Source organism: Zalophus californianus, chromosome 10 (assembly GCF_009762305.2).
Source record: "Zalophus californianus isolate mZalCal1 chromosome 10, mZalCal1.pri.v2, whole genome shotgun sequence".
Classification (NCBI taxonomy): Eukaryota; Metazoa; Chordata; class Mammalia; order Carnivora; family Otariidae; genus Zalophus; species Zalophus californianus.
The window spans coordinates 80,731,663-80,753,384 of NC_045604.1; the positions used below are offsets into that span (position 1 = coordinate 80,731,663).

The window sequence follows — 21,722 nt, forward strand, 5'->3', positions numbered from 1 at the left end:
GGGAGAAGGTTCATCACTGAAGCAATTCCCTGTTTAAGTACTCCAGTGTGGGCATAGGCTGAAAGTTGTGACTCACGCCCCGCTCTGTCACTAATAATTGGGGGTGCAGGTTGGTGGGGTGGGGGTGAGATGTTGGGCAGGATGCACAGAAAACTCAGCGGTTTCTTCCCATCCCTCTTGCAAATCTCCAAGCTGCTAAGATCTGGCCTTGGAGTGTGGGAAAGAAGGCAGGCCCCTTCCACTCCGGGCCGGGGCGCTCCTGGTCTCCACCAGCAGGGGTCCCCATTGAGTCACAGGTCCTCAACAGAGCTCCGCGGGAGTCGCTGGACACTTTAAGGATGACTGCACTTTGAATGGGGGTGTATCTGCCTCTGATTCTTGCCTAACCATGACATGAGAGGGAAGAAAAGTAGCTGCCTGTTTCCAACATGACTCATTATAAACAAACGGAGGACAGATTGACTGCTTCTTATCAGAGCCCGAGTATGTGCCCCAGGACTGAGGGTGAGTCAGACTGGAAGTCGCAAGTCTTTTGTTGGTCGAAGGGATTTTTGTTCCTTGCGGAAGAGGTGGATTGGCCGGGGGAGGGGGGGCGGTGATGGCGGGCAGGGAGTGCTATTGATTTCTTAAATACAATCACTGACTCACTGACCCCACACAATGCGCCCTGGGCTTCTAGGTGAGGTCAAATCCCCCACTCCCCCCGACCAAAAAAGGCTTCCAAATTGAAGATTAAAACTGGCCGTGGGGCGCCTGGGTGGCTCAGTTGGTTAAGCGGCTGCCTTCGGCTCAGGTCATGATCCCAGGGTCCTGGGATCTAGACCCGCGTCCGGCTCCCTGCTCAGCGGGGAGCCTGCTTCTCCCTCTCCCTCTGCCTGCCTCTCTGCCTACTTGTGCTCTCTCTCTCTCTGTCAAATAAATAAATAAAAAATCTTAAAAAAAAAAAAAAAAACCTGGCAGGGACCACGTGGAAACCCATTTAGGGTTGAATCTTGCTGTGACAGTTTCACAACATCCACAGATGCCAATAATCATCAAAGTGTACGCTTTAAGTATGTGCGGTTTGTTGTATGTGAATTACCCCTCAAAGAATTTTAGGAATTTCTTGGGGGAATTTAGTGGCTGGGGGGGGGGACGCTGGTCAACCCATTTTTATTGTGATTTATCACGAAGCCATCTGGACACCCCCTCACTTCCCTATCCACCCCCTTCTGTTGTTCTGCATTTGGGTGCAAACACAGGCAAAGCACACGCACCTGAAGGGAGCATGAGGTCATATCATCGTCTCATGCTGAGATGCTGAGCCTGGATCCCAACTCTCAGAGTGTGTGTTGGGAGGCGGGTTATAATTTATGCCTCCTGAAGAAAGGCAGGCGGGACAGGTAAAGCATAGGCCGGCAACAAATTTGGAATGCAGGCAGATGTTGGGTAGCAAAGGAAAAACAGCAGTTCCCCCTCCTCCCCCCCCCCCCCCCCCCCGCCGAGGTCCCCACCCCTCCCTAGCAGCCATAAGACCGCAGCAGGCTGTTTATGCCCCGGGTGCCTTCATAGTTCAGCGAATGCAAGTCAGGGCAGGCCGTCGGCGGGACTGTTGTCAAGAGCTCGGCGGGGTTGGGCTGTGCCGACAGATCCCGCACACGTGAATGACTTAACACTTGGACACCAGCGAGCAAGTGAATTTAGCGGAGAGTGAACACACGTGTGCTTTAAATGCTGAACAAGAACCGAGTGAGCCAGGCAGATGCAGTGAGGCAAAGAACAGCAATGAGCAGAGGGCTGGCCCAGATTTAAATGCGAATGACCTCAATTAGGAAAATAGGGACAAGTGTGTGTCCGTGGACTTGATAATGAGGGGCTTCTGAAACGCACATGACATTTTTCTCCTTTCGGAGAATGTACGCTCGGTGGGCAGGAAGAGCGACTCTTCTTGCAAAAACCTGCTTCTTTCCTATTTCTTTCATGTTTCCGTGTGTGGGCTCCCACTGCTGTCTTTTGGTGAATAAGTTCGGTGTTGCACATCAGAGTGGGGGGATTTGACTGTCACCTTTAACAAAAGGGTCATTAATGTAGGAGGGCTTTGTCTCAATTCCCTGATCTCTCAGCCAGTCACCGTCACTAAATGTGTGCGTGTATGTATGTCTGAGTGTGTAGGAGATGGAATATTTGAGTGTGTGGGGGCATGTGGGTGGTGTGTGCATGTATGTGTGTGTGTGTGTGTGTGTGTGTGTGTGTATTTCCTGCCTCCCTGGATTCCGGGTCTCCTTGGAAGCTATGTCCTTACCACAGTGGCTGATCTCACATATAATGGCTACATGTGTCCTTAATTTCCAAAGACGGAACCAAATTTCAACTCTTCTTTAGACGTACCCCCGTAAACACATTCATACCTTTGTAGATCACTCTTCGCTATATAAATATGATCTGTCGGAAGAATGTTTCACTCAACACGTGTTTCTCTTATGATCCAGGGGCGTCCACGTTATTATTTGGAAAACAAGGCCAGTTTACTCCGCACACATTCATGAAGTGCCTACTGTGGGCCCAAAAAGTAGAACAGGGCCCATAGGCCAGAGTTTCGGGCTGTTTGTTCCCAGTCTAAAGGAGTCCGAGAAGCAGAGCCAGGTTTTGTATTTGTAATAATGGAATTACAGTCAAGAGTTACTTATATTTGGAAAAAAAACAAAAACTATAAAACAAAACAAAAAAAGTGCACTCATTGCCTGGAAGTGACCAAAGCTTCCAAGCGCTGTGCTATGCATTACGGAGTCCTGGGGAGGGGGGCCGGGGGGGGGGGCTGTGAGCCCAGGTTACAGAAGTGGTAAGAGTATACGTCGTGGCGAGCTGCCAGGCAAGGCCTTATTTCACATTTAATGCCTTGTAGGAATGAGATAGCGCGTGATCCGAGGCTTTCGAGCAGACCAGAGAGTTTAGTTGTCTTAAAAAGTTACGACCCCCACGTTCTAGTTGTTCTGGATCTTCAGGCTAGTCACTAGGTCTCTGGTGCCACAGGGTACCTTTGAAATGGGAGAGAATTTTTATAAAAGGAAAGATGGTCTCCAGGTAGGTCTGTTTAAAGTACGCCTTAGGGCCATTTGGGAGATACCTTTGTAAATGTGGCTTTCAGTCAGTGCTCCAAACCTTGGTCCTGGGTCCCTTTCAACCGCCTCTTCAGTCTGTCATCCAAATTCAAGCTTTCGAGGATTCCTCGAATTAATAATCTTGCTTCTCTTACCACATTCTAACTTCTGTTTAACGGAAGGTTGTGTTTTTTTGTTTTGTTTTGTTTTTTAAACTGGACTGCCAGTACACAGACTGGGAGAAATCATCATCTTGGTTTATCAAACACACTCCCCACTGATCCATACACGACCTGCTTTGATTTAGTTTGTTCGTTTTAATAATGCAGAAAGTACTTCTGAAGTTGGCACCCTCTGCAAAAAAGGCTAGAGCTTTGACCCTAAGATTATAACCTACATCTAAGCCTAGGGGTCCACCCTCTCAACGCTTTGACCCTGCTCCTTTCAAGCCAAAATGAACCCTCATCCTGATTTATGTGTTCAGTATTCCCTTGCTTTTAGTCTTATTGCTTCTTATAGATATGAAATATATTCCCAAAAGGGTGTATGTGCATGTATATATATGTGTCACTCTTAACTTTGTAAGAAAGATATTGTGTCATATGTAACCTATATTGGTAAGATCCATCCTATTGTCGTGGGTTGCTGTCATTCTGGCTTCTCTGTAATATTCCATTGGATGAATATACCACAGTCGACCCGCCAATCCTCATTCCTTGGCACTTGGATTGTGCACAGGTTCATGATTTTGTAAATGGTTCTTTCATGAACATTCTCGTACTTGGCCTTATACAGGTGCAAACATTTCTTTTGGGTACACACTGAGGAGTGAAATTGCTGAGTTCGATAGTAGATGTATGTCCCCCGTTAGGGCACAATGCCAAACTGTGTCCTGCAGTAGGGGTAGTGATCTATACTTGCATCAGCAATGTGTATGGATCGATCCAAACCCTCCCTGACACTTGGAATGATCAGACCTTTTTTTTTTATTATGTTATGTTAATCACCATACATTGCATCATTAGTTTTTGATGTAGTGTTCCATGATTCATTGTTTGTGCATAACACCCAGTGCTCCATACAGAACATGCTCTCCTTAATACCCATCACCAGGCTAACCCATCCCCCCACCCTCCTCCCCTCTAGAACCCTCAGTTTGTTTTTCAGAGTCCATCGTCTCTCATGGTTCGTCTCCCCCTCTGATTTCCCCCCCTTCATTCTTCCCCTCCTGCTATCTTCTTCTTCTTCTTCTTCTCCTTCTCCTTCTCCTTCTCCTTCTCCTTCTCCTTCTCCTTCTCCTTCTCCTTCTTCTTCTCCTTCTTCTTCTTCTTCTTCTTCTTTTTAACATATAATGTATTATTTGTTTCAGAGGTACAGGTCTGTGATTCAATAGTCTTGCACAATTCACAGCGCTCACCATAGCACATACCCTCTCCAATGTCTATCACTCAGCCACCCCAGACCTTTTTCATGTTCGCTGATGGATTTGTGTATAACATAGGACCTCGTTATGGTCCTGATTTGCATTTTCACTTGTTATGCTGAGCACCTGTTTGTATGTGATTGGCCAAATATGTCTCTTATCGCCTGAGAAATATCTATGGTTTTGCTCATTTTTCTACAACTGTTTGTGCACTTTTTTTTTAAGATTTTTATTTATTTAGGGGCGCCTGGGTGGCTCAGTCGTTAAGCGTCTGCATTCGGCTTAGGTCATGATCCCAGGGTCCTGGGATCGAGCCCTGCGTCCGGCTCCCTGCTCGGCGGGGAGCCTGCTTCTCCCTCTCCCACTCCGCCTGCTTGTGTTCCCTCTCTCGCTGTGTCTCTCTCTGTCAAATACATAAATAAAATCTTTAAAAAAAAGATTTTTATTTATTTATTTGAGAGAAAGAGAGAGCATGACAGAGAGAAAGATCACAAGCAGTGCGGAGGGGCAGAGGGAGAAGCAGGCTCCCCGCCGAGCAGGGAGCCGGACGCAGGGCTCGATCCCAGGACCCTGGGATCATGACCTGAGCCAAAGGCAGATGCTTAACCGACTACATTCTCATACTGATACTTTGCACTTCTTTTCATTTTCTTTAAGGTATCTCTTGATAAATAAAAGTTCTTAGAGTAAAATGTATCAATCTTTTATAATTAATGCTTTTTATTTAAGAAATCATTTAATAAAATCTTCTAAAAGCTGTTTCTCTGTATTTTATTTTTTTAATTTTTTTAAAGATTTTATTTATTTATTTGAGAGAGAGAGAATGAGAGATAGAGAGCATGAGAGGGAAGAGGGTCAGAGGGAGAAGCAGACTCCCCGCTGAGCAGGGAGCCTGATGCGGGACTTGATCCCGGGACTCCAGGATCATGACCTGAGCCGAAGGCAGACGCTTTACCAACTGAGCCACCCAGGCACCCCTGTTTCTCTGTATTTTATACTAAAAGTGCAAAGGCTCTTTCTCCCAGCAGAAGAAGCTGAAAATACAGGTGGGAAGCTAGGAAGCAGCAGAACCCCAAGCACAGTGACCTACGGCAAGGGGGTGGGTGAGATATCAGGGTGACAGGGCCAGGCCCTGAGGGATTTATACCCATGATTGACTCTTATAATATTTATTAGTTGTATTGGTTTTTTTTCCTCCAGTTATATCAGTGTTTCCTCCATGATCTCACCAATTTTAGACCATGGGAAAGAAAAAGACCATAATCCCATCACTGGGGGATTTTACCATACATTTTCACATGCAAATCTCTTGATACACACCTCTCATTCTCCTCTTTATCTTGACATCAGTACCCGATCCTAGCCATGGACACTTTCTAGACATTACCTTCCTTGACCTAGGAGTAACTTCTAGCAGTGTTGACCATTACCTTAAAAAAAAAAAATACAACGAACTTCTGCAAAAGAAATTATACTTAGGGGCGCCTGGGTGGCTCAGTCAGTTAGGCGTCCAACTCTTGATTTTGGCTCAGGTCGTGATCTCAGAGTTGTGAGATCGAGCCCCGAATCGGGTTCCATGCTGAGCATGGAGCCTGTTTAAGATTCTCTCTCCCTCTCCCTCTTCCCCTCCCCACCACTCTCTCTCTCTCAAGAAGAGAGAATGGAAGGAAGGAAGGAGGGAAAGAAAAGAAAGGGAAAGAAATTATACTTAGAATCTTGCGCAGTTATTGGAAAATAAGGGTAGGCAAAATAATGTCTCATTTTACTAGCCAGAGTTATGATTTCTAACATTTTGACATGTATTCTAGGCTTTTTTCTATCTTTCCTTACATATGTATTATATTCCACTTAAAATGGAATTTTCCTATATATACTATTTGGTAAGGTTAGTTGTTGTTGTTTTTTTACCCCTAACATTGTATCCCGCTTTTCCAGTGTAAGAAACATTTTTCTACACCATGATCTGAGGGGTACAGAATATCTCCTTGTGTGGGTAAAATCTAGAATATCCCCCAAGCATGCCTCACAGCCACCAACCAATCCATACGGACACTTTCTAGTGCTCTCATACCCTCAGTCAGCTTTGGGCTTTATTAAACCAGTCCATACTGTTGACCTTACATTTCCATTTGCTCCCTATTGGAAGCAATGAGGAAATGAGCATCTTGTACTCTAAAGCTTTGTGCACATCCGTGATCACATTCTCAGCATAACTTGTGGTAAGTGGGAATTCCTAATCAAAGAGTAAGAAAATGTTTTAACTTTTTGATAGATGCAGCTGAATTGCTCTCCAAAAAAAGGCTTTATCCATGTGTATTCACACTGGCAGAATATAAGAGAGGCTATTCTCCCACACCCTCACTAAGAACAGTGTTGTTGTCCCTTTTACCATTGGTACGCTAAGTTCAAGGGCTGGGTTTCCTAGTTTGTATTTCTTCAGTTACTGTGAGGTTCAGTTTTTTCATATGTTTTCTGGACACCTGTTCTTGAGTGTGTGTTCTCTCTTTCACTCTCTCTTTCTCTCTCTCTCTCTCTCTCTCTCTCTGAATTGAACTATTGGTGTCAATTCCCCCTTTTACCCACCAAACGTTCTTTCTCTTATTTATTTGTGTGAATTAGATCTGGGGAGGGTTTTAGGAAGTTCCATAAACATTGCAAATATCCTTCTAAATGTGTGTTTTGTCTCTTTGTGCTTTTGCCTTTCAGGTTTTCAAAATTGTATGTTGTCAAAGCTTTCGGTGTTTTCAAAACTCCTTTTTCATTTGAGAATACATAAAATCCACCTAAATTTTCTTCTGGGATTCTTGTTTCTCGTTTTTTTTCTAATGTGTAAATCTCTGTTCTATTGAAAACGTATGTCGGGGGCGCCTGGGAGGCTCAGGTGGTTAAGCGTCTGCCTTGGGCTCAGGTCATGATCCTGGAGTCCCGGGATGGAGCTCCACATCTGGCTCCCTGCTTAGTGGGGGAGTCTGCTTCTCCCTCTGACCCTCTTTTCTCTTGTGCTCTCTATCTCTCATTCTCTCTCTCTCAAATAAATAAATAAAAATCTTTAAAAAAAAAAAAGAAAAAGAAAACGTATGTTGGTTTGCGATGGAGCTCAAGTTTTTCAAAACGGTTAACTAGTTGCCCGGCACCATTTGTCGAAGAGTATTTTCTTTACTCGCTGATGTGAATTAGTATCTTTCTCTTAACGCCATATTTGTGTTTATACTTCAATATGTTTCTGGGCTTCCAATTCTGTTTCTGTTATGTGGATTGTTCCTCTATCATATGAGTTTAATTATCACTTTATAATAAATTTTGATATTTTTTGGACAGATGCCTCCCCATTTTTATGCTCTTTGAAATTTTTATTGGCTAGCTGGCTATCCTTAAGCGTTTATTCTTCCAGATGAATATTTAAGACTCTTTTGGTCAAGTTTCCAACAAACATTATATTTTGATTTTTATTGGAATCACATTATATTTATGCTATTTTGGTGATAACGGATACCCTTACAATATTAGGGAAATGGCATGTTTTACTTTACTTGTGTTGAAGTCGTTTTTCTGGTTCTTTGGTACGATTTTATGTTTGAGTCCTATAAATCCTTGGCTCATTTCTTGTTGAGTTAATTCAAAGTTATTTGTTGTTATTGCGGATTGTGACTATAACTCCCTTTCCTCCCCCAGCCCCTCATTATTCTGCTATATTAATTTTTATGGATTTTATAACTGACTATTGCACAGAACTCTTATTCATTTTAATGGTCTTTCAGTTGATTCTTTTGGAGAGTGCAGGTAGGCCATCCCTTCATTCAAAGATAATAATGATGCTTTTGTCCCCTTTTCAATATTTATACCTCTTTCTTGATTTCTTATCTTACAGCATGGGTTGGAGAATTCAGATGCCCGCGGGCCCAGGCAAGTAACATAAATGAATGAATTGGGACAGATGAGGTCTTTGGCAAACAGGAGAAGACAGGACAGACAAGCTGAAGGGGGAATTCCATACTTAATTCCAGCCCATTTCTGCAGTTTGGGGAATAGGCCTCATGTTGACAGATGGTCAGATTAAAAACAAAAACAAAAAAGGTATACCAAAGATCATTTTTTGATAAGATACTGAGTTAAGTATCTTAAACATTGAAAATGAATTCAAATTTTTTAAACATCAGGCAAGTCAAATATAGACTGACAGGTTCAGCCCAGGCTCACAATGTGCCCCACTTTGGCTGGAGCTTCTAGACTTGAAGAATGTATTGAGTTGGCTCAGTTGGTTAAGATTCCAACTCTTGGTTTCGGCTCAGGTCATGATCTCAGGGTCATAAGATCAAGCCCCGACTCGGGCTCTGTACTCAGCATGGAGTCTGCTTGAGATCCTTTCCCTCTCCCTCTCCCCGCTTCCCCACTCTCTGTCTCAAATAAATAAATAAAATATATATTTTTAAAAAGAATGTATTGAGTTGGAAAACTAGGCATTCTTGCCTTATCCTTTACTAAATTAGTAAAAAATGCCCCCAATTATTTGACCAATTAGCTATTTTGTAATCTCTTGGTTTATTATTTTTCATATTTAGCCTCTGCCTCTCTCCAATTTAACAGGAGTATTGCCAGAAGAGAGAAATTTGATTTCTTTTAGCTGGTACAGTTTTCTTCTGTGCCCTGTGTGATGAATCCATAAATTTTCCATTGTCAAACCATCCTTGCATTTGTAATTGGCAAAATTAAACTATACTCAGTCATGTTATAGTATTCTTTCAAATATACAGTTGTATTCCATTTTCTAGTTTACGTAGTGATTATGAAATAGGAGGAAATAAGTTTGGGGTTTTTGGGGTTTTTTCTTTAGAGAGAGCAGGCAAGCAAGCAGGGGAGGGGCAAAGGAAGAGGGAGAGAGAGAATATTAAGCAGACCCCATGCTTAGCGCAGAGCCTCACGTGGGGCTCAATCCCACAACCCTGAGATCATGACCTGAGCCAAAATTGAAAGTTAGACACTTAACCAACTGAGCCACCCAGGTGCCCCTGGTTTGAGGTATTTTTAGCAGAAAAATTCACCGGTTGCCTCTCTGTCTCAGACCACCACTATCTCCTACTTGTTTTCCCTGGTAAAGAGTGTAACACGATGCTTTGAGGGAAAGGAGGGGTCGTAAGACTTCATCACATCCCGTCAGATATGCTTGTGCATTGGGGGATGACAATGTGGCTTTTGTTTTGCTGGGGGAGCAAGGTTAAAGCTAGATTGTTCTCAACAAAGAAATCTTGTTTTTACAGAGGTTTTTCACGGGGCGGGGGGGGGGAAGACTTTGAACAACAGGACGGAGATGTGTAAGAGTGTCTACTGTGTGGTTTATACCATGGTTCATTTCTCTGATGTCCCACAAAATTATCAAGGAAGTATCCATCTGTCTCCAGTGTGCTATAGAGCTGGATCTTTCTCTACAGTGTAACAAACTGCTGTCCAGCACCTGGTTAGACCCAGGCAAGGGCAGCTTTATAGGGCCCTGCTCAGTCCCTCTTTTGGCTCCACTCCTCCCCAACAGGTGAAGAGATCCCAGGACCTAGGAGACAGGCCCCGTAAGTAAGTGCCGGCCTGTTTGGGTTGGGAATTCTGGGGGCCTGCGTACCGGGGCCCTGTGCCATCTGCCTTCAATACCCAGGACCGCAGAACTTTCTACCTAAATGATGTTAGCCTCTACCCACGGTTGGTGCAGGCCTCCTTCCTGGTCCACCCTCCCAAGGGAGAACCACACTGCAGGTGTTTCCACTCCTGGGCCTGATAGGTAACCAAGAACAACAGATTGTGTGGAATATAGACAAAGCCTGGACGTGTGGACCGGAGTGCTCACTCTGTTCCCACAAGGCCCATTATGATGTAGGAAGGAGCTGGGAGCCATAAGGACATTCAGCTGTCTTTATACCCGACAATAATATCTCAGACTGCTGAGGAGCCTGGGAGAGTGATAAATCCAAGCTTGGCTTCCGAAGTGGTTAAGAAAGTATACTCATCAACAGAGAAGTAGAACAATTCTTAAACACAGTTGGTCAGCTTGACTTAGAGCTTTAAATATTTGAGCCATATGGCATATGGACGTCCTTTTATACTGTTGCTCCTGGCCCCACAATTGTTTGGAGAAAACCCAGTTGCTGAGTTTACCCTTCGAGGCCACCTGGGGGGAGACCCGCAATAGGAAGCGATGCTGGGACTTTTATATTTCTTTGCTTCCCACATGGCAAATTCCCATATAGTCTCTTCCCTTACAAATGGACTGAAATCATCAAAGAAATAGAAAAAGACTTGCATCCCTATCTATATTGGTCTCTTAGGGCTGCCCTAACAAAATCCCACAAATTGAGTAACAAGTTTATACTTTCACAGCTCTCCATAGTTTGAAGGCCACAAGTCCAAAATCAAGCTGTCAGTGGGACCATGCACCCACCAGAAACTCTAGGGAAGAACCTTCTTTGCTTCTTTCGGCTTCTGGTGGCTCCCAGAAATGCTCAGCATTCCTGACATGAGGCTGCGTTGCTCTCATCTCTGCCTTGGTGTTCATATGTCCTCTCCTCTTCTTGGAAGGACACCAGTCCCTGGGTTTGGGACCACCCTAATCCAGTATGATCTCATCTAAATAATGACATCGGCAAAGACCCTATTTCCAAATAAGGTCACATTCTCAGGTTCCGGGTGGGTGTGGATTTGGGGGGAGACACCATTCAGTCCAGTACGCTATCCCTAAATAAGTTTGGTCTATGATGTACTGTTCTCTCCCTGATCATTTCTGTCTCTCTTCTCAGTATTTGCTTCGCAGGGCTGGGTTAGATTTGTAGAATTAATTAAGACACTTTGAAACTTCCTTAGACCCTGGAAACAATTAAATTAGGTAGAAATTATGTGTTACCTTAAGGGTTGACAGAATTTGTCCCCCCACCCCCCAAATCATCAGAGCCCAAACATTTCATCACAGTGACCAAGAATGCCTTATCAGTCTCATCCATGACTTCTTGTCTAGTTGGATTTTTTTCTGCCTGTTCTTGAGTGAATTATTGTTCTCTTATTCGGGCTAATATTTTATCAGCATAAATTTAAATACAGCATGCTCTTAGCTTTAATCTCCTTCCATGTCTTCGTTTCTAGTCCTTTTTATACTCTAGCTCTATTTATTTGGTTTTTTTTTTTTCTCATGCAACCTTGCCAGAAGTTCGTCTCCTTTATTGGTCTTTTAAAAGAACTAGCTTTTGGTTTATTTATTTGTTTGTTTCAGAAGTAGAATTCAGTATTTTATCACTTATATAGAACACCCAATGCTCATCACAAGTGCCCTCCTTAATGCCCATCCCCCATCTAGCCCATCCCCACCCACCTCCCTCCATCAACCTTCAGTTTGTTCTCTATCTTTAAGAGTCTCTTATGGTTTGCTTCCCTCTCTTTTTTCCCCCCTCCCCCTATGTTCAACAGTTTTGTCTCTTAAATTCCACATATGAATGAAATATCAACCCTATCATTTTTCTGTTTTCTCATTTGCTTACATCTGCTTTTTTTTAATCTTTCCTTCTTTCCTTCTGCCATCTGTAGATTTATTAGTTTTTATCTCAGTGTTTGAGTGAATTGCTCATTTCTTAAAATTTTTTTCTTATTTGATCATAAAACCATTCAAGCTTTCTCTTTTCCCCAAAGAGTAGCCAGGGATATGGGGACAGTGTGAGAATGTTGTAGGTAGGAGAGAGGGCCTGGAATAGAAAAGATCAAACACACATTTCTCTCCTGGGGACCTGGCTATGCTTCCAAAAAGCCAGTTGGGCAGATAATGCTGCTATATACATTAGTGCTTGTCTACGGGTGCTTCCTGCCGAATGCTAACTAGAGGGCCAAGGTGGTCTCTAAATTGCTAAAGACCAAATGTTTGGATCCCCTTAAAGCTCACAGTTTGAAACCTACTCCCCAATGTGATGATATTTGGAGATGGGAATCTTTGGGAGGAGTTTCGGTCATGAAGGGATTAGTGCCCTTCGAAAAGGGACCCCAGAGGGCTCGCTCACCCCTTCTTCTGTGGGAGAATCCTGAGAAAATGACCATATATAAACCAGGAAGTAGTCCCTCCCCTGACACCAAATCTGCCAGCATCTTGACCTTGGACTTGTAGCCTCCAGAACTCTGAGCAATAAATTCCCATTGTTTATAAACCACTGGTCTGTGATATTCTGTTGTAACAGCCTGAACAGACTAAGATTCTAGTCATGGGCTGGACTTCATCTTTCCAGCAGTTGATACTGTGATGGTGACCCTTCAGACTCTATCCCCTAGGGTTCAAGGCCTCTCTGAATCAGTTTTGTCTTATCTGGGGAGTCCTGGGGCCTTAGTGGTAATTGTTTGGAGTCTCACCAACCAGCCTGAAAATGCTATGGCCGTCGTGACACACAGCTGCATGTCCTGGGCATGTTTCTCACACTCTAGTATAAGAGCCTTCTCCGACCCCAACCCCGACTTCCCTAATACTCTCTCCTCTCCTCCTGGCTCGTGAAGGAGCAGTAAGATCAAGACAAAAGGGAGCCTGAGATGAGGGTTGATTGAAAATATGAATTGTCAATGTCAGCAGAAGTTTGGGGATAGGGGCAGAGCGGGGAATGAAACACACTTTCCAGCCAGACCAGGTTACACCTGCTTGTAAGGCGCAGTGGCCGGGCATCCTGGAACCTCAGCAAAGGACAGCAATGGTCTGGGGCTAGGACACCTGACCCTGATCCCTGGTCCCTAAGTGGAACTTGGTACAGGACCTTGTAAATATCCTCTGGGCTTTTGCAGGTGATGGGCAGCTTAGAGGAAATGCAAAGTCTGGGATGTGGAAGAATGGGGATCTCTGCCAAGCCCCAACTGCCAAACCTCCCTTCTTTTTTTTTTTTTTTTTAAGATTTTATTTATTTGTGAGAAAGAGAGCACAAGCAGGGGGAGCAGAGGCAGAAGGAGATGCAGACTCCCTGCTGAGCAGGGAGCCCGATGCAGGGCTCGATCCCAGGACCCTGGGATCATGACCTGAGCCAAAGGCAGACACTTAACTGACTGAGCCACCCAGGCTTCCCCTAAACCTCCCTTCTTCACTGGATATAGATCTTCACTCCTCATCAGTTCATTGCAGAGTCTCAGTCCTAGAATTTCATTCCTAAAATGATGAATAATAACAAACGTCTATTGAGCTCTCCCTATGTGCCAGATAGCGTGCCTAGTTTGTTTGTTTGTTTTTTAACTGCTTCATTGGGATAGAATTTATATACCATAAGATTGACCCATTCTGAGTGTACAATTCAATGATTCTCAGAAAATTTATAGAGTTCTACAGTGATTATCACAGTCGGGTTCTGGAACATTCCCTCACTTCCCAATATTACCTCAAACCTGTTTGCAGTCAATCCTCATTCTCCCTCTCAGCCCCAGGCAACCACTGAACTGCTTTCTGTCTCTGCAAAATTGTCTTTTCTGCACATTTCATAAAAACTGAATCATTCACTCTATGATCTTGCATCTGGCTTGTTTCACTCAGTATGTTTTTGAGGTTTGTCTACGTGGTAGCCTGTATCAGCATTTTGTTCGCTTTTTATTGCTGAGTAGTGTGCCGTTGTATGGACAGACCACATGTTGTGTGTCTGTGTGCCAGATGATGGACTTTTGGATTGCTCCAATTTTTATAGCTATCATGAATAACGCTGCTGTGAACATTCACACCTACAAGTCTGGGTGTGGACATATCTTTCCATTTCTTTCGGGCAGATACTTCGGTGAATTGCTGGGTTGTAAAGGGAGCTTGTGTTTAACTTCTTAAGAAACTGTCAAACTGTAAAATAAATAAAATTAAAAAAAAAAGAAACTGTCAAACTGTTTTTCCAAAGTGGCTGCACAATTTTATGTTCCCGCCAGCAATCTGGGAGGCACCTGGTTTCTCCATATGTTGCTAACACTTGCCATTGTCTGTCTCCTTGATTACAGCCATTCTTGTGGGTCCATAGCAGTCGTTGTGCTTTGTTTCTTTTTTTTTTTTTTTAATGTATCTAATCCTCCCTCCCACCAACACTGTATTAGTCAGGTTAAGGTAGGTGATGTTGCAGTAAGAAACAACCCCCAAACCTCACTGGATTCAAACAACAAAGGCTTATATCTCACTCATGCAATGTGTCCAGTGATGAATGGAGCCAGGTAGGAGGGGTGGTGCTCATCAAAGACACTCAGGGACCCAGGCTACTGGGAACAAATGACGTTAAAAAAGCAAACTGCACACCAACTCCTAAAGTTTCCCCCTGGTGGTGGGAAATCACTCTCACTCTTACTTTGCTGGCCAGCAAATCCCATGGGCGTGGTTAATGTCAAAGTGGATGAAAAGTATCATGGTCATTTTATCACGTACCTAGAGAGGAAGGAGAATTAGAATATTTGTGAAAAGACTAATGACTTTTCACAAATACTAAGAGGAAGATATTACCATTTACCAAACTAAAAGCTCAGAGCTTAAGTGCCTTGGTGGAGGATACGTAGCTAATAAACGAAAGCCTGCACTGGGAAGCCTCCCAAGCCTGCGTTCGCAACCACTACTTTAGATTCCATTGAGACACTGTTAATTATGGATAGATTTTTTTGAGACATCCCCATGGGAGAGTAGGTGAAAAACTTTGGCACAGGCTTTGCTTGATCTCGTAGTAGGATAGGTCACAGGTCTAGAGAGATCCATATCATGGTCACCAACTTCTACTGGATATTGGTTTCTTAGACGGGGGTCCATGTAATCCCATCTCAAAAGGTAGAGAAGACCCATATCCCGTCACGACCTTCATAACCACAAATCGTATCCCTCTGCCAGAACCAAAAAACTCAAAAAACTCAAGACCCAAGAGCCCTGCGTGATTGGATCCAATCACATAAACTTCTTGGAAACCAATTGGAAACCAACAAAAACGCTGATAGAGGGTCCATTTTAGTGAGTAAGGCATAGCAGCAGGTAACTCCCTGCAGCCTTGGTGCCCCCCTTCAGAGTTCTAGGTACTATGTGCCAAGAGCCCTATGATGGTGAGGGGTGCATGCTCCAGCCTCAGACCTGGTTTGGAAACCTGGCTCTGCTGGCTGGCCATGAAACCTTGTGCAAGGTCCTCCCAGCCTCAGTTCCCTCCTGTGAAAATAGAAATAATATACGGGAGGATCCTTTCCACAGGGTTGCTAGGATTTAATCAGAAAACATGTGAAAAGCACTTAGCATGGCACCTGGAACTTACTGAGGTTCAGTGGTCATGTTAATAATACCAACCAACAGCGTCATGGTTGTCATCAAAGCATTGAGGTAGATGGAGGCAGGAAATTCTCCAGATTTGCTGCTCAGGGCTTTGCTGGCCTTTGATTCATGTTCTTGACTGAAGTCATCCTTGGATAACCTTACCCACCTCTGATCATGCCCTGCTTCTGTCAACGCTGGTCCAGGGCCATGTATAATACACTGAGGTAAAGGAAGGGAATTTGAGAATAAGATAAGAACAGACCAGTTAGGAGCAGGAGAGACAGTAATTTCCTGGAAGGTAGAAACAACATAGCACTGTGGTTAAGAACATAATTCTGCCTTTTTATGAGCTCTGTGACCCTGTGCAGGCCACTTACCCGGTCTGTCCATCTGTCTAGGAGAACTCATGGAGCAAGGTCATCAAGACAACTCTACTTTTGTCCCCTCTTAACTCCTTAAAATTTCGGGGAAGTATGTCCTTGTCTTGGCACAAGATGGAAACTTCAGGCAGGCACCATGACCTTCCCTTTCACGCCTTATTTTTACCAAAAAAAAAAAAAAGTCATATGATTTCTAAGTCACAGATGAGTCTCATTTCCAAAATCAGAATGTCCTATCCAATATATTAATCAATACGTCAAACTTTAAAGTTAAGCCTCTCTTCCTCTTCCTCCATCTGTGGCCCACCATCATGGGCAGCTTGCCTTTGGGAAGAGGGAAATAGACATGATCTTCCCCCGAGACACACACGCATGAGGGATTGGAAAAGAGAAAATGCAGGGCAAAGAACGGTGGGGTGGGTGGGTGGGTGGGTGGGGAGTCCCTACTTGACTATTAGAACCAAAAGATGGTGTTGACCCCTCTCGGTATGCTCAAGTCCCGCATGGGGTCATGGGCGGGTATTGGAGAGTCCCCAGCACCAGGACGGTGTAACTCAGACCACGAGCTCCCTCACCCCCCAAGGTGTCTGATGGTCTGCCTCCAGCCTCTGTCTGATGAGGGCTTGTGGCCCTTCAAGGCCACCCTGTGAGATAGTACTAAGAGGATCCAACAGCCAGCTCGCTCATGTGAGGTTGCAGGGAAACATATGCACTCTTGGCCAGAATGAGCATTGGATTTGCAAACTTCCTGGCCACATCTCCCACCCTCTGGACTTCTCTGAAGTGAGTCAGACACAGCTCCCTGCGTCTCCATCTGCCCAGCTACAGGGATGGCTCATCAGACTCTCCATAGAGTCTCAAAGAAGCTGCTCTGACCAAACTTGAGATGCGGGCATAGGTTAAACCCCCCACCTCGTGTGTGTGTGTGTGTGTGTGTGTGTGTGTGTGTGTGTGTGTGTCCGGTGGTAGATGACAGCATTGTATTTGAAAAAAAAAAAAAAACTTGGTAAAATCCTCTCTTAATACCTACTGAGTCTTTTATATCCTCTTTGTGGCTTAGGGATTTGTGAATGAAGGATTAGAATTTAAAACTAGGTGTAAAGTCTTTGCTGGGAAAATCTACATCTTCATCTGGTCACTGGCTTTGCAATTTCTGTTCAAATCTCGGTGTCTTGGCAGAACCTCCCGATTTACCACCCTGTTACATGTAACGTGGGGGATCTTATTCGTACTTGCCCTGTGGGGTTTTTTAGGAGATGCCTTGATATAATTGCTGGCACTAAGCAGAGCGCCTGACACTTAGAAAGAGCTTAGATACATGCTGATATGATAGTCTTGGCTCTGAGCCCCCCCACCCCCCCCCCACCCCCACGGAGCCGAGAACATGCGTTCAGTGAATGTTAATGACTGACTTGTAAACGGCTATTCCAAGGCAGAATAAGGTAACCGCTAAATAGGTGCAAGTGCAAGTTCCATATGGTGGCCACCAAGCGAAGCCGTAGGTAGTTCTGCTGGGTACAGTGAAGGAAGCTTCAGCAGAATGCTTGGGATTTCAGTAAACAGAGAATGGAGCCATTGTGCAAGTGCATGGGAGCAAGCTGCTGGTACGTGTTTCTGGAAGATTCCAACAGGGTGAGAAAAGGGAGTGCAGGATGAGCTCTCACTTATAGGTGGGGCTGGGCTGTTAGTGTGGCCAAATTCTGCTGTATTCTGGGCCAGCCGGGCTCAGCTGGGGATCTGTCGGCTGCACGTGGTAGGAAGTCAACCTCGAGCGGCTTAAACCTAGAGGGAACATCCTGGCTCCTGAAAGTGCAAAGCTCAAGGGGAGATGCAGCTTCAGGTGCAGCTGGACTCAGGAACTGGTCTTGCTCAGTGCTGATTTCACTCTCAGCCAGGCTCCCCCCTGGAGGGGCCAGAGGGCTGTGGCACTTCCCGAGGTGCTTGCCTCCAGTGCCACTCCGGAGGGAAATTCAGTGTGTCTTTATCCCAGCACCCCCAGATGGAGTCCTGAGATTCACGGTCACTGGCCTGACCTGGATCCCGTGCTGATGGGGAGTCCCGGGCTTGGGCGGCCCCAGCCCCTAAAACCCGATGGATGGGGACTCCGGCCTCCAGGAGGCTCCTCTTGAGTTCACCCGCCTGCCTCCCAGTCCCGACTCACCAGCTCTGTGACCCCAAGCGAGGTCACACTCTCTTGGTGCCTCAGTTTCTTCATCTGTAAAACAGAGAGTGGAATGGTCCCTACCTCGTAGGGGTTTTTAGAAAGATGAGGCTTTTACCAAGTGCCTCGACCGGCGCCCGGAATGAGCTGGCCAAGTGCTGATTTGGTGACGGCTTCTAGCTATTCCAATGACTGGACTTTGTTGCTCCATCGCTTGATATGTGTCCTCAGTTATTCCAGGTCTTTCTACCCCAACTTGTCTGTCATGGTGATGTGATCACAGTACCTCTCAACTGCACTGCTCGGTGGGGGGTCAGAGCAAAGTCATGGCCGGCTGGGACCCCAGGCCACCTTGTTCCCCACAGGAAGGGTCCCCATGCTAGAGGGGAGTCCTTTTAATTCGAGGCTCAGTGTCGGCCGTGGAAACCCTAGCCATGCCCGTGCTTGGCCCCATAGGAGCAACCAAGAGGGAACACTACCGTTTGGTCCCTTCCCTTAGGGAGTTTGCGATCTAATCTAAAAGACCGGAACACTCTGTCAAATACAGCCTGAACCAGGACCCATTCCCGGAGGGAACTGCCAAACTGCCCAACTGTTTGTAGAGTGACATCCTTCCTCTCAGTTATAGAGTGAATAAGAATTTAGTCAAAAAAAAAAAAAAGTGAAGGAGACAGAATCGGAACAAATCCCCATGTCCAGCTCACCGGCTTCCCTGCCCCCCCCCCTTTCCTGGACAACACTTAAACAGAAAAAGGACAACCCTTCTTTACTAGTACCAGCAGGGTAACCTGAGAAACATCCCTTTAGCGCATCTGTCCCTGTGAAAAGGACCTTTCAGTGACACTGAGCTGAGTGTATCCCACTCTATTTATAGGCACTGTTTGTTTAATTTGAGTCCGGTCTCTAAGAATAAATAATGAACTCATCCTGGGGACAAGCCAGAGCCTACAACTCTGAGGCGACCCGTAAATCCCTTTTCCTTTCCTTCTGGTTCTGGAAGGGATTCTGTAGTTCAAAGGTGAGCCACTTTTCTTTGCTGGGCTGGGGTGGGCTTGAGACCCAGGCAGGTTTGGAGATTTGGTTTTCCAGAGGGTTCTGGGGGAGTTTTTTGGCGTTTGATTTTGGGTTGATCTTGAAGAACAAGATCTTGGATCTCTCTGTTACCTCCAAAGGAGGGACAAAGACCAAATATCTTGAGCCGTTGATTGGTTAAACGTCAGATGCAAAACGACCGACTAAGACACAACTATTCCTCAGAAAGGAGGATGTGGCAATGGAGAAGAAAAACTCCTTTCCTTCCAGCACCCTCCTGACCCGGTAGCAGAGACTGGGGCCAGCCTCTCAAGGTACGGTACCCTTCCTGGTGTGTTTTTGTTTTTCTTTTTCTTTTTCCAGAATGTGTGATCAGGACCAGAAGCTATATAGCTCACTTAAACTCTAAGTGTCTAACCCTGGAATATGGTGCCTATGAGTCCAAACCAGCAAACTTGGTTAATTTGTGCTCCGAGCTTCTCCCATGCTGACCTGTTGGTATAGTGATTCCCAGAAGCAGAATCACTGAGTCTCTGAAGGCAATGCCCTAAAGGAAACCACTGGGTTTGGTTCAGTATATTTGTATATTATAGCTCCCCGCCTCCCATTCTCCCTTTCCAGGAATTTATCCTTGAGAAGGCAACCATCTTCTTTGGTAAGGGAAAAAATAGTGTCCATCCCTTTCTTTTTCCTCCCAGCATCTGCTGACTCTCCACATTGCGACAGATAGTGTTCTAGACACAGGAGATGCCTTGATGGAGAGGGAAAGGTGGGCATCCAAGTGACAAGGTCTGATTTCCTTTGAAAAGTTCAGCCTCTTCGCTGTCTCCCAGCTGTGTCAGGCTGGCTGTGACAGGCTTTCCCAGCAGACCCTGAGCTCCATTCACTTACCCATCTTCCATTCAGAAAATATTTATAAGGCTCACTCTACAAGTTAGGCACGGGGTTGGTTTCCTACACCATTGGATACAGTAGTGAGCTAATGAGGTCATCCCTACCTTTGAGAAGTTTGGAGTCCGGTGGGGGAGATGGACATTACTCAAGCAATCACCTAAATATAGGTAGTATTACAAACGTTGGGGAGTCCTGTAGAGCAAAGTTCAGAGTGTCATGTGAGAGCCCAAGAGAGGGATGGATCTGGTTGGGTGAGCAGCGAATCAGCAACGACCGAATATTTGAGTTGCTCCGGACGGCGTGCCATCTGCTGAGTACAAAGGCATCCTGTTGAGTTTCCATTAGCTGCGCGGAGCCCACCACACTCACCTGACCGTCCCGAGGACTGTCACAGACTGGTAGATCTTGGTAGCCCTGAGGAGGGTTTGTGTCCACCAAGAGCCTGGGGGTTCCTCTGAGTCATCAGCGTATTGAGGTTCTGATGTTGATTTATGGAGCAGCCGTGGACAAGGTAAAATCTTCTTCTTATGAGACATTCTTCTCTCACTGCCTCATTGGGGAAGGGAGTAAACAGTATCATCCCATGTGGTTTTCACGCCATTACTCGCGAATGGTGGTCTTGCCACCCGAGTCAGAGACCCGGATGGCCCCCATGTACCTCGATACAGCTTCACGCCCTCAAACATTCACGTGCATTGGCTTAGGAAAGCAAATTTCTCAAAGAAGAATTGGCACTTCCCAGGAAGGTCTCTTTCTGTACTAACTTCGGTGCAACTTGGAGCAAATCCCTTCAGCAGAGAGCTCATTTCTTCATTCGAAAAAAAAATACCACTTACCACATTGTGTCTCTTTCGTGCTCAGTGTTTTGGTAGACACCCAGTTTGCTCTGTACAAGTTTACAAGGCCATTCAGAAAAGAATTCTCCTTCGCTGACCCAACCAGTTTTTATGGAGTACCTACACTATGCCAGCCACATAACCAGGAATCGCGAGGTCTGCACATCAATAGGACAAGCACCGTCCTTGCTCTGTGGAGCTCACAGTCTAGTGAAGGGAGAGAGATACTCAAACCATCAAGGCACAGGGTGATCGCAGATGGTTTTACACTCTAGGCGGGTCAGAGAAGACTTCCAAGAAGTCGTGACATTGAAGCAGGGTCTGGAATGATGAGATAAAGCCAACTGAGAAAAGATTTACAGGAATTCAAGATCCTAGACAAAGATCGGGGGTGGGGGGGAAGGGCTGTGTAGCACGAGAGTGATTGGCTTGTCTAAGGAATGACCAGAAGCTGGTATTAAGCATGTGATTGGGGGTGAGTGATAGGGAATCCAGGGCATAGCGTGTAAATTTTATTTTGAAGGCAGAGGAAGCCTTTGGCACATAAACAGATGACACTTCGCCCTGTGCCTACCTAGCTACCTGGGAGGGATTCTGTTGCCAGGGTGAAATTTTGGGACTAACAGCCCCAGGACTCTTAGAACTCAGAAACCCAGGTTAACCGACAGATAGAGAAGAAACTGATGTTG

The 21,722-nt window shown here is 45.3% G+C and overlaps 1 protein-coding gene across 3 annotated transcripts in view; it reads left to right on the top strand.

Annotated features, from left to right (window-relative positions):
* Positions 1–485: 485 nt before the first annotated feature.
* MRTFB (myocardin related transcription factor B) overlaps positions 486–21,722 on the top strand; it is a 277,869-nt gene continuing 256,632 nt past the window's right edge. Inside the window, exons 1-2 of one of the 3 annotated variants that reach the window (XM_027613660.2) lie at positions 19,244–19,289; positions 19,529–19,617. The gene's annotated coding sequence lies outside the window, so the exon portion shown is untranslated. Of the gene's footprint in view, positions 505–19,243; positions 19,290–19,443; positions 19,618–21,722 lie in introns of those variants that run through there. The other 2 variants (XM_027613659.2, XM_027613661.2) reach the window with 2 other exon arrangements.